At 37.5% G+C, this 13,773-nt stretch overlaps 1 pseudogene; it reads left to right on the top strand.

Moving 5' to 3' along the window:
- The first annotated feature begins 627 nt into the window (after window positions 1–627).
- LOC126014945 (uncharacterized) lies at window positions 628–737 on the top strand (annotated as a pseudogene).
- The last annotated feature ends 13,036 nt before the right edge of the window (window positions 738–13,773 follow it).

Genomic DNA, 13,773 nt, shown 5'->3' with positions numbered 1-13,773 from the left:
CTATTAGTATCTAAATAAGAAATATTTTTGTTTATATAAGAAATATAGTTATTAAATATAAAAAAGAATAGAAATAATTTATAAAAATCTATTTCAATATGTAAATGCTAGAACTCAACTATATTAGACAGTTATTTCTTTGCTGGTTGCTCTAGCTTTATTTAGATTTCCACTGTTTACTTTTCCTTACCAATGCTTAAAGCTTATGGCATATTTATGTCTTTTCCATGAATAAGACCAAAGTCTTAATGTACATTTTGGTCTTTTTATTCATCCTCTACATTGCTATTACCTGAAATTTTAAGTTTGAAATATAAAGGTTTTTGGCAGGGGAGAGGGCATACATAATCACTCTTCTTCTTTTTTTTCTCTCAAAGTTCAGCGAACTCACTAACTAGGGCCTATGGTTTCAGTGCAGAGACAATATGTGGAGCTATTTAGACCCTGTGCTGTCAGGCAACCTTTCAGGATCATGCCTGGTAGTGCTCAGGGGCTCATCTGGTATGAGCATTCCAGAACCAATCAGTGTATGCAAGCCTCTGTGAAATTTAAAACTAAATTTAAAAACAGAATTTCTTAGTATTTTAAGAATTCATGTAAATTTTTTTATATTATACAAATTTAATGATTGCTTCTCAGTCTTTTGGCTAAGATCAAGTGTAAGTATCTGATCTTAGTCAGGATAATAAACAATTATATGGAACTTTAGTTATATTTGTAACCTTGTAACAACCATTATCACAAATCATATAATATTCTTATTACCCCAGTAAAGAACCCCAACATCCATTAGCAAACACTTCTCACATCCCCATCCCTTTGAAAATGACTAAACTGCTGGCTGTTTCTGTGGGGTGTTTTACATTCTGGAAATCTCACATAAATAAAATTATAAAATGCATGGACTTTTTTAATGCCATGGACTTCTATACTGGTTTCTTTTACTTAGCATAATGGTTTTCAATATTAATGCAAGCTATTTTTCTGTATTTTTTCTTTTCTTTTTTGTTTTATTTTATATTTTAATAATTAATAATTAAAAAGTGAATTAATTTCTCTTCTTCAATTGTAACCTTACAAGTCTTTAAAGAGGTGTATATTGTGTTTTGTCATTTTGTGTCCACATCCATGGTTCTCAGGGTTTAGTCTTTACTCTCTGTGCTTAGGAACAATTCTTGGTGAGGCTTGGGGCACCAACATTATGTTGGTGTAACGTAACCTTGTTGGTCACATTTAGGGGCTTGCTTCCTAGGCACAAGAAACAAGGAGGGTCTCGGTCATTTAGGCTTTTGAAATGAGACTTAAATTAGGATATTTTTATGGTACTGTTTTTCGTTTTTGTTTTTGGGTCACACCCGGCAGTGCTCAGGGATTATCCTGGCTCTAAGCTCAGAAATCATTCCTGGCAGGCTAGGGGACCATATAGGATGCAGGGATTTGAACTATCGTCCTTCTGCATGCAAGGCAAATGCCTTACCTCCATTCTATCTCTCCGGCCCCTTTATGGTACTTTTGTTAATCACTTCATTTTGCTTAATCTATCCAGCTCCTTTATCAAAAACAATCTGTCTTTAGATATGAGTGCTTATTCTAGGGTTCTAAATTTGTATTCATTGGTCTGATAATCTATCCTTATTTTAGTACCAAGTTGTTTTTTATTATTATAGCTTTATAGTATGATTTAAAGTCCAGAAATGTGTTACTTCTCAACTTTTTTTCTCAGAATGGCATTACTTATTTAAGTAGGTTTGTGGTTCAAGATGAATTTTCTTACTGATTCTTTTTTTATTTTCTTACTGATTCTTAAAGACTGTCATCAAATTTTAATGGGAAATATATTGAATGTAGAATATTCTGGGTATCAAGGTCATTTGGACAATGTTATTCCTCCTATTCAAGAATATTTGTATTTAACATTATTTATATATTTTTATGTTCTAGTATCCTCTTCCATTTCACTCATAAAAGAAATATATTTTTCAAGGTAGGACTTTTGCATGTTCGGTTATTTGTTCCTAGCTATTTGACGATTTGGAACACTGTTTTAGATAAAGTATTATTTTTTTGTTTTGTTTTGTGTCACTCCTGCAGGTGCTCAGGGCGCACTCCTGGCTCTGAGTTTGAGTCACTCCTGGTGTAATTGTGGGACCCTATAGTGTGCTGAGAATCAAATCTGGCTTGACTGAGTCAAGTATCCTATGAGCTATACTATCACTCTTGCCTCAAGGTGGTCTTTTTCAAAAATATCTATAACTTTCTCATCCTCATTCTGAGAAAAAATTTAAGAATATATTTATCTTTTTATATATCTTCTAGTTTGTTATTTGAACATAGAAAATGTAATCAATTTTTTGTATTAATTTTGTAGCCTACTACTTTGCTGTTCTGGCTTACTGTTTCAATGAGTTTTGTGTGTGTGTGTTCTTTTGGGTCCTCTGTATTTTTTCATGTCACCTGTATAATGTGATAGCTGAGTTTTTCTTTTCCATTTATTGATGGTGGGAATATTGTTTGATCTAGCCTCTTTGGAAAGCAGTATAGAGCTTCCTAAAAAAATTAATAATAGAGCTTCTATGCTCTAGAAATTCTGCATTTACCCCAGAAAAACAAGAAAATACAAATACACCTGTATTCATTGCAGCATTTAGTATAATAGACAGGATATAGCAGATGAATGCATAAGAAAGCTATGGTATATATACACAATGAAATACTATGCAGCTATAAGAAAAGATAAAATCATGCATTTTGCTACATTGTGAATGGAATTGGAGAGATTATACTGAGCAAAATAAATCAGTGGAGCCAGATACATAGTACAGCAGGTAAGGCTCTAGTTTTGCATGTGGTCAACCTAAATTCAATCCTTGGCCTCTCATATATTCCCTGAGCCTATCAGAAGTGATTCCTGAGTGGAATAACCCCTGAATACCACTTGCCCAAAAAACAAGCTAACAAAATAAGACTGCTGTAGAAGGATAAGATTATGTCACGGAATCACCCACAGTTACCCTTTCCAAGATGGCCCTGACCAGCTATGATTCCTTTTGGGAACATTGACCTGACCACCCTTCAGGTACTCTGGTTTCTGGGCTGATATTATCAGGGATTTTTCAAGCAACTCTGGGCGCCCCTTCCCCATATTTCCCTTCTTTTAAGAAGCGGGCAAATATAACCATGCCCACAAATGTAGTCACCATGTTCAAACCGGCCCAGCTCCATAGACTCATTCTTTTCTCGAAAGAGATGTAAACAGATCCATGATAAATTATAGCTACAAGATCCACACAGCAGAAAGCTGGCCAGTTCGGGAGGAGTGGGTGGGTCAAGTATTCACCCTGCTGCTTCCATTACCCACAATCACCATTTCCAAGATGGCCCTGACTCATTGCTGACCCTCTAAGATTCCCTTTGGGGACACCAATCTGACCACACTTCATATACACTATATTTTGGCCTGATACTACAAGAGCTTTTTCAAGTACAGGCACCCTCTCCTCATATCTTACTTCTTCTATGAGACCTGCCAGCTAAGTATATGCCCCTAAAAGTCGTGATATTAGTAGCAGTGCTTTGAATTTCTGGACAGCTTCATTTGTTTGATGCTATCATCCCTAAAGCAACATCCCAGTTGTTAAAACCCCAGTTTAACAGAATAAACAGCTACCAGTAAGAGCTTACTAATTCTGCCATTGTATTAATGGCTTCATTAGAGAGAGTAATTTTCACAAATCAACTTTTTTTTGGGGGGGGGCACACCCGGAGATGCTCAGGGATTACTCCTGGATGTCTGCTCAGAAATAGCTCCTGGCAGGCATGGAGACACCGGGATTCAAACCAACCATCTTAGGTCCTAGATCGGCTGCTTGCAAGGCAAACGCCGCTGTGCTATCTCTCCGGGCCCCACAAATTAACTTTCTACTGTACTTTTTTGCCCTTCCTTCCTTCCTTCCTTTCTCACTTCCTTCCTTCCTTCCTTCCTTCCTTCCTTCCTTCCTTCCTTCCTTCCTTCCTTCCTTCCTTTCTTTCTTCTTTCTTTCTTTCTTTCTTTCTTTCTTTCTTTCTTTCTTTCTTTCTTTCTTTCTTTCTTTCTTTCTTTCTTTCTTTCTTTTCTTTCTTTCTTTCTTTCTTTCTTTCTTTCTTTCTTTCTTTCTTTCTTTCTTTCTTTCTTTCTTTCTTTCTTTCTTTCTTTCTCCACCTCTTCCACTTTATTTTTTATTTCAATTTTTTTTATATAACCACTTTTACTTATCTGGAAACAAATATATTATGATCACCTACGTGATGCATTTTGTTTAGATAAATTTATTGTTGTTGTTGCTTTGGGGCCACACCTAGTGACACTCAGGGATTACTCCTAGCTATGCGCTCAGAAATCGCTCCTGGTTTGGGGGACCATATGAGATGCTGGGGGATTGAACCGAGGTCCGTCCTAGGTCAGCCACATGCAAGGCAAACACCTTACCACTCCTGCCCCTTGTTTAGATCAATATTAAAAAGATTATGTCACATCTGTGGTGTACAGAGAAACAAGCATATAGATAACATCAATCAATAATAAATTATATACTGAAGAATATGTACCATAACACCAGATTAGGGATGGGAAATAAATGCAATAGAGTTGATAGAGGGCTGTGGATGCAGAATCTTGGACACTCTGGTGGTGGGTGGTGGGATAATTGTATATATGCAAAACATTACTAGAATACCACTGTCAAAACATTACCTTAACTATATTAAATTTAAAATAAATAATGAGTAGATATGTTGAGATTAGATTAGATATGTTAAGATTTGATTAGATATGTTGAGACTAAAGATATTAAAAAGATATTAGGGCTCAGGGCTTGCTCCTGGCTCTCCACTCAGAAATTACTCCTAAAGCACTTGGGGGACCATAGGTGGTACCAGGGATCAGACCTGGGTTAGTTAGTACTGTTTAGTGTATATACTGTCTATGTATATTTATGTATATCTATGTATATTTTTATAGCATTACTATCTCTGTATAGGTACTATCTCTGCATCAATAGTATTATCTATGTGCTTTTCCCCTCCACCTTTTGTATCTTGTTTAACATTAGGTGGACATTTCTATTTCACCAACTCCATTTTTGCTAGGGATGTGGCTCAAAACAGTTAAAAGCACAGGACTTACATAGATGAAACCTGGCTTAATCCTTGGCACCAAAATTTTTTAAATGTTTTAAAGAAAAGAAAAATATAAACATTCTATCTTTCTCTGATTCTAGTGAATGTTCATCCTGTTTTCTCTTTTACAGATCCTATTTTTTTTTAATTTATTTAAAGAAAATACATCACGTAGTTGACACAATTGATCATAATACATTTGTTTCAGGCAGAACAAAAGCAACGTTATTTAAAAAAGTAGAAAGAAAAACTAAAGAGATGGAAGAAAAAGAAGAACAAGTTCAATAACAAGTATATTTTTGAAAATCATTGAATCACCAATGAACTCATTAAAGGCCTAGTAGAAGGTTTAGTAGGCTCTTCTCTCTCTTTCTATAAGGATAAGAATTAAAGAAATACAGTAAAAACAGTATTAGAGTGGCAATTGTTATTGTTTGCATAGGCCAGTGCTTCTCAAATAGTGGGGCGTGCCCGGGGGTGGGGGCGCGAGACTCCGTAAAGGGGGGGCTGCATTTGACCTCGGCAAACACTGTCATAACAAGCTAAACCCCGTGTTTATGTCTCTGTATGTCTCTGGAGCTGAGAGTTGCTGTGTCCTGCTTCAAACCCGGCTTCGAAAAGCTATGCATTGCAAAATGAGCTCATTGTAGTCATTAATACAGACATCAACTCTGATTAAAAAATCAGCTCACTTTACTTTATATATTTTTGTTTTGCAGGTTAGAGGTTTTTTTTTTTTTAATAAATTCTATTGACAGTCGCGGGGGCGGGGGACGTGAAAAATGTGTTCTTCCTAGGGGGGCATGACAGAAAATAATTGAGAAGCACTGGCATAAGCCCAGCAAAATATGGGGGAAATGGAAAAGAAAAGCCTTGGCCTAAATACAAGAGGACATTACCCCTGAAATTTTCTGGCATAAGATCAACTCTGGGCTCCAGGCATACTAGGTTGTCCAACCCAAGCCATTGTCTGTTGTCCCAATGAATTTATTTTCGCACAGTTGCTGTTATTGGTGTCAGGTTTCTGTAGGTAAAGATTCTGGATTCTGTGCATATCATACATTGAAGTCTGGATGATGTGGAGTGTACAGATCTACTTTTAAAACAACCAATAGTTTTACTTTTCTTTACTACTTATCCTTTGTTCTTTCATTTCCTGATACTTTCTTCCAGGGTTTCCTGACTTGATATTCCTGATCTTGAACTTTCCTTCACCTGTATTCATGCTGATATTGATTTTATTATTTGAATCCTTTACTAAGAAAATTCCACTTTCCTGTACATAATATTTCTAATGGCTTATTTCATAGCATTTTTCCTATATGTATTTAAATGTTTCCTTAAGTTTGTACCTATTAATTAAATTCATTTTAATTCCTGTTCTTTCTCATTATTTTTGTTTCTTCTGGAACCGTTGTTTTGCTATTTTCTTATCTTTTCTTCTCAAACTGTGATGACGGAGTGTTTGTCTTGAGAGTGAAAGAAAACCTTCCTTGTGCTGCTCTTGATGCTAATTTAGTTAGAGCTACTCTTTAAGGTGAACATATTTTTTTCTATTCTCTTGCTCAAAAATGTGCTGCTTTCCCAACTATACATACCATCTATTCTCCAAAAAATATCATCTATTTCCTTCTGCTCCAGGAAGAGCTGGAGAATGGAAAGGAGCTGAATTATTACTTGCCTGACTGTCATATATTTTACATCTGCTTCAGAGATGATGTTACTGTTATGTTATCTTTCCAACTCTGCCTTCACTTGATGCTTCATTACTATAACTGAGTAAGATCATTTCCATAGACAAATTCAAGGACAGGAAAGGGAACTACAGGAAAGAGGAAATGTAACAGTTCTGTCACTCTGATGCTAGATTAAACTTTTCAATTTCAGATTAATGGTTCTTTAGAACTTTAGCCTCTCCATCTTCTCTCTGGCTTCTTCATCATGGTATGATTTAGGGAGGAGCTCAGCATTACATAGTGCTTTGCTATTTTTCAGATATAATGTATGACCTAGTGTCTTTCGAAATGTGAAAGAAGCATCAATTTAACTTTAACAAATATTTTATTAATTAAGATATTCAGAAGGAATGGATTTTGAAGGAGAACAAATTAGGGTCACTTTCTTTTATTCTAAAATATTTATTGAGCATATGTACTGTGTCAGATTTTATGTCTTTATAAAACATTCTTTAAGTGTGAGATTCCCAGACTTTTATATTATTTTGAATTTTGGGGGTTCCCTTCTCCTATTTTTATCTACTTTTCACTTCCAATATCTATCTGGGAATACATATAGACACATAATTGATATTGCCTAATACTTTATAGGCACATGGAACCAGCTTATTTACTATTCTATTGTATATAATATGACCATTTAATGGCATGCATTGAAACATGACGCTGCCACTATATTCATCAAAGTACCACTGAATTTCAATAGCACCATCTCAGAGAATTTGAATCATCATTTAGTGTCTGGATTATGGGTTAATTATAACCCGTAACTTCTTTGACTTTCTTCACAAAGGACTCAGAAGGCATAAAAATAAAGTATGCTATCCTGATTTTTCTCCTGTAGAGTATCTCTTTATGTGAGGAGATATTGTATTTTTAGACCCATTAAAAACACTTAGAATTTGAATTAGGTTCCTGTGATTGTTCTGTAGGTTGAAGCCAAATATGCAACTTGAGATTGCATAGAAGCTTAGATCCTTTGTTTACCTTAAACTTTTTTTTTGTTTGGGGATCTCACCTGTTAGATTACACCTTGTTTTATTCAAAACATATATCATCTCTGATTTCTTAATAAAAAGGATAATTCTGGCAGACAGCTCACACTCAATATGAGGTAGAAGATTGCCAACATGCACATGTTTCACCCTCAGCCTGGTTTGAATTATTTTGTGTAGTGACCCTGCTTCAGATACCTCTTCCCTGTGGACGTATGGCAAGTGGATTTATTCACACTCTAGATATGCTCAGGGATTATTCCTGGCTCTGTGGTCAGGGATTATTTCTAGCTCTGTGTTTTCTACATGTTGTGCTGGGATTCACTGACTAGGAGAAGTACATATTTGCATTTCTATGGCTCTGCTCTTTGGGGAGGGTCAGCTCTCTATTGATTTACACCCCATGGGCTTCGTGCCATGGGTCGATTTGTCTTGGCACCACTGTCTGGTCAGGATGGCACTCACTGTGACGTGCACACTGCTGGTAAAGAGCAGGCTCCGCTCTTCAGGGAGGGGTCAGCTTACCTCAGTTCATATGCTTTCAGCAGGCTCCATTCTTGGGGACATTATGTATCCAGGCACTGATGGCAGATTTGGATAATGGGTCTTTTCTATTCTATAACTTGAATATATCATGCCAATCCATTATCACTTATGGAGGATTTTTATTTGGTTTTATTTTTTCAGATGTTTTTGATAGTCTTAGTAGGATTCCTTTATATATAACTGCTTTTCTGTCACTGCTTTTAGAATTTTTTTACCTTGAGTTTTGCCATTTTAAATACAACATGTCTTAGTGTGTGTCTGTTTGTGTTTATTTTACTTTTTTAAATTCTTTTAGCTTCCCAGATCTGTGTGTATGCTTACTTCCTCAGTTTTGTGGACTTCTCTATGATTATTTCTTCAAAAAAGAATTTTACTACTCTGATTTGCTCTCTCCTTTCCTTCTGAATTCCTTCATTATTTAATGTTATTCCTCTTGATATTTTCACATAATTATATTCTTATATTATTTTCAAAATCACTCCTTTCTGGATCCCCTTGGATTATTTTCTAGTTCACTAATTGTATTCTTGAGTCTTTCACATGTGTTTTTGGTTCTGTGATTTCCCTAAATATTTTATATGTTTTTTTCTGTCCTTGCTAATGCTCTCTTTCATTGTCCAACCTTGTTAAAGCAAGCATCATTAGAACTGCTTCTTTTAAGTCTTCACTAGTTATTCTCCTCAATTCTGTTATGTTAAAGATATTTTCCAGACTATGTGTTGATCCTTTATTATGACCGAATCTCTGTTTCCACAGAGTGGTGCTCTTTAAGGGACTGGGAAATGCTGGTAATATATATTTGAGCAGGCCTGGAGGTGGTCAGAAAATTACAATGGTGAATGCCTAGCACTAACTGTGATAAAGAGGTTTAGTGGTTCTTTTGATGACCTAGGATTTATGATCATGAGCGACTGACATTGATTGTAACATTGAGTTCCAGAAGATCTAGGGGTTAAAATTATAAATACTTGACATAAGTTTTAGCATTGAAATAGAACAGGTCTTATATGGAAACTAGGCAGTCAAGTTTCTGAGTGCATAGCAATCATTATGGTTCCTCTTTGCAGAGACCTACATTGTGAAGTGACTCTAAAAATGGACCTTATTTTCAGATGGTGAATGAATGTGCACTTAGAGATAGGCAGGGAACAGATTCTGACTTGCTGTAGGTAAGCATTTGAGTATAGCTAGTAATGGGATACTCATTGCTATCTATTTATGCATTAGAAAATGTACTGGATGCTTGCTGGCTATATGGATACACTTACTTGATGGAAGTTATATGGGACAGATAGGGGTGAATCTGTCTGCCAGAAATATTCTTTTTTGGGGGGGCACACCAAGCAGCATTCAGGGGTTACTCCTGGCTCAGAAATTGCTCCTGGCAGGCACAGAGGACCATATACGATGCCAAGATTCAAACCACCTTTGGTCCTGGGTCAGCTTCTTGCAAGGCAAATGCCCTACCGCTGTGCTATCTCTCTGGCCCCAAGAAGTATTTTTTTTTTTTTGGTTTTTGGGCCACACCTGGTGATGCTCAGGGGTTACTCCTGGCTATGCGCTCAGAAGTCGCTCCTGGCTTGGGGGACCATATGGGTCGTCAGGGGATCGAACCGTGGTCTGTCCAAGGCTAGCGCAGGCAAGGCAGACACCTTACCTCTAGCACCACCGCCCGGCCCCCCAAGAAGTATTCTGATAGCTGTTTCTCAGTCTCTATAGATTTGCCAATGTTCTAGGTAGTGTGAAGTTACTTCATAATGTATCCCCAAGATCTCTAATTATGGAAAAAAGGATCCAAAATGACACCCATCTGCATTATTATCAAGGTTGCAAAAGGTAAATAACATGCCCCTGACAGTGATTCCAATTTATTTATACCCTAAAAATTTTTTTGCCTTCTATTAAAATGCTTATATATAGTGTTGGGGATTAGACTGCTGAGTAGTTGACATTACCATATTCTCTTTTATTACTCAGTGCAATGTTCTACACTTGAAATTTTTCTTTCTTTGTACTTTTTATGCAGTTTTCCCCCCAATTTGATTTCTTTCTTGGTGATTTCTTTCTTCTGTTTCTTATTGTCTTAGACGTTCTGATCATCCACTTCTTCTGTGGAAACTGAGGACCTGAAGGGAGCCCTGTCCTGAGCTTCTCTGTCTTTCCTGAATTCTTGAAGCTCTCCTCAGAGTCCTGGGAAGTGAACCCTCAAAAAACTGCATTCTGAAGCTACCCAGCGAGCAAGTGACTGAGTAAGAAATGGCTGGCTGCGGGGGTTGCCAGTGGAGTGCTGATTGCTCTACCTGCGGAGTCTCCGCCCTGCTGTGCTTCTTCTGAGGAAACTGAGGACCTGAAGGGAGCCCTGTCCTGTGCTTCTCTGTCTTTCCTGAATTCTTGAAGCTCTCCTCAGAGCCCTGGGAAGCAAACCCCCCAAAATTGTCACCTAGAAGCCCCAGAAGAGCGGCTTCGCTTCGCAGCTGTGCACTTTCTAACCAATAAACCCCACCACAACATGCAGGAAAAACCACACTACTAGCGTGACAATGGAGAAAACTTGCAGGCAAACACTATGCACAGAGAAGGAAGACGATAGCTTGGATGACCTAAAAAATTCCAACCATCTGATTAACCTCTCAGATAAGGAACTTAAAATAGAAATATGGAAGATGTTTGTAGAACTCAAAGAAAGCATAGATTGATCTGAACATAACACAAAGACAGAATTCAGAAAACTCCAAACTGACATAGCAGATCTGAAAAACACAGTAGCTCTACTGAAAACCTCAGTGGATGGCCTCGACAGCAGGGTAACAGCAGCTGAGGAGAGAATCGGAATACTGGAAGATGAGATGCAGAAAAACTCAACACAGCAGAAGAAACTGGAAAAGAACCTTAGGACAAACAACGAGGCAATGGAAAAAGTACTCAAGGAATGCAAACATGAAAATAGAAGTCTTTGATAAACTCAACAGAAACAACATAAGAATCATCGGAGTCCCAGAGGCCCAGGTAGGAGATCTCCAGGAAGAATCAACTGTCAAAGACATCATCAAAGAGATACTCCCAGAGTTAAAGACTACATGCAATCAAATCCTGCATGCCCAAAGAGTACCAGCTAAAAAGAGACCCAAAGAAAAACACCCTAAGACACATCCTTGTTACAATGACAAATCCCACAGATAGAGATAGAATACTGAAAGCAGCAAGATCAAAAAGGGAAATTACATTCAAAGGAGCATCCCTAAGACTTACAGCAGACATGTCACAGGAAACTCTCAAGGCCAGAAAACAGTGGTGGGATATTGTGACAAGACTGACTAAAATGAATGCCTCACCGAGGCACCCATACTGCACCCAGCCCGACTCACATTCAGGTTTGAAGGAAGGATACATAGCTTCATGGATAAACAACAGCTCAGAAACTTTACAGACAAAAATCCAGCCTTAAAGGAAAAACTGAAAGGTCTACTTTAAGACAAGAGTGACCAACAAACACAGCAAACTTACCTACAAAGATGTCATTAAATCCTATGACAATCATCTCCCTCAATGTCAATGGACTAAATTCACCAATTAAAAAATACAGAGTGGGTCCCAGAGAGATAGCACAGCGGTGTTTGCCTTGCAAGCAGCCAATCCAGGACCAAAGGTGGTTGGTTCAAATCCCAGTGTCCCATATGGTCCCCCCTGCCTGCCAGGAGCTATTTCTAAGCAGACAGCCAGGAGTAACCCCTGAGCACCACCAGGTGTGGCCAAAAACCAAAAAAAAAAAAAAAAAGAAATACAGAGTGGCAAAATGAGTAAAAAAGATGAATCCAACCTTCTGCTGCCTACAAGAAACACACCTGAATAGTCAGAACAAACATAGACTCAAAATCAAAGGCTAGAGGAAAATCATCCAATCAAACAACACACTTAAAAAAGCTGGGGTGGCCATATTAATATCTGATGACACCAACTTTAACTCAGAAAAGTTGTAAGGGACAAAGATGGACACTATGTACTAATCAAGGGATATGTGCAACAGGAAGAAATCAGACTATTAAACATATATGCACCCAATGAAAGACCAGCAAATTACTGACAAATCTGAAACAAATCTAACACAATTACTGACAAATCTGAAAGAAGACATCAATTATAACACAATAATTGTGGGAGACCTCAACACGGCCATGTCAACACTTGATAGGTGAACCAGACTGAAACCCAACAAAAAAAAAACTAACCCTGAAAAGAGTAATGGAAGAAAGAGGACTAGTATATATATATATATATATATATATACATATATATACATATATATATATGTTGCAATTAAGCCCTTGAAGAGGTTGACTGATGGAGGGATGGAGGATGAGGCCTTTCTCTTCCAGCTCGGAACACGCATCTGCCACCCTGTCTAGCTGATGGTTCTGAGGTGAAACGGCAGGTAAACAGCTCGCAAACAGTCAGGCTTGTGGAAATATTAGCTTTATTTGGTAGACAAGACTGAAGTCCAAAGACTCAAACTCAGTTCCAGCAAAAAGCCTCTCGCCTTCCACAGACCCTTGTTTTTATCCCCCAGAATCAGGTACCACCCAATGGTGGGATCAGATACCAACCAATGGTGAAATCAGAATCAGGTACTACCCTAGGGTGGGGGCAGAATGCCAGGTCACACCCTAGGGTAGGGCACAATCACCAATCAGGTTAGGGTCAGTAAAATAATAATCCCCTAAAATATTTACATACACAACATATATAGAACACTCCACCCCAAAAAACCTGGATACACATTCTTCTCCAATGTACATGGGTCATTCTCCAGGATAGACCACATGCTGACACATAAAACATACCTTCATAAAATCAAGAGGATAGAAATCTTGCAGGCTAGCTTTGCTGACCACAAAGCTCTGAAATTAGATGTGAACTACAAAGCCACACAGAAGAAAAACTTTAACAATTGGAAATTAAACACCCTGCTACTGAACAACCAGTGGGTCCGAGATGAAATCAAAGAGGAAATCAAAACTTTCCTAGAAACAAATGATAATGAAGACACAAACTCCCAGAATCTATGAGACACAGCAAAAGCGTCCTGAGAGAAAAATTTATAGCTCTACAAGCACACATCAGGAAGGAAGAAGGGGCATACCTGAATAACTTAATGACGCAGCTCATAAAATTAGAAAATGACCAACAAAAGGAACCAAAAATAGGGAGACAAAAGGAAATAATAAAACTGAAAGCGAACTCAATGAAGTGGAAAACCAAAAAACAATCCGAAAGATCAACAAAAGCAGAAGTTGGTTCTTTGAAAAAATAAACAAGATTGATAGACTATTGGCAAAACTCAAAGA

Source organism: Suncus etruscus, chromosome 7 (genome assembly GCF_024139225.1).
Source record: "Suncus etruscus isolate mSunEtr1 chromosome 7, mSunEtr1.pri.cur, whole genome shotgun sequence".
NCBI classification, from domain to species: Eukaryota; Metazoa; Chordata; class Mammalia; order Eulipotyphla; family Soricidae; genus Suncus; species Suncus etruscus.
The sequence above is the reverse complement of the archived record's forward strand: the minus strand, read 5'-3'. Positions and strand labels throughout refer to the sequence as shown.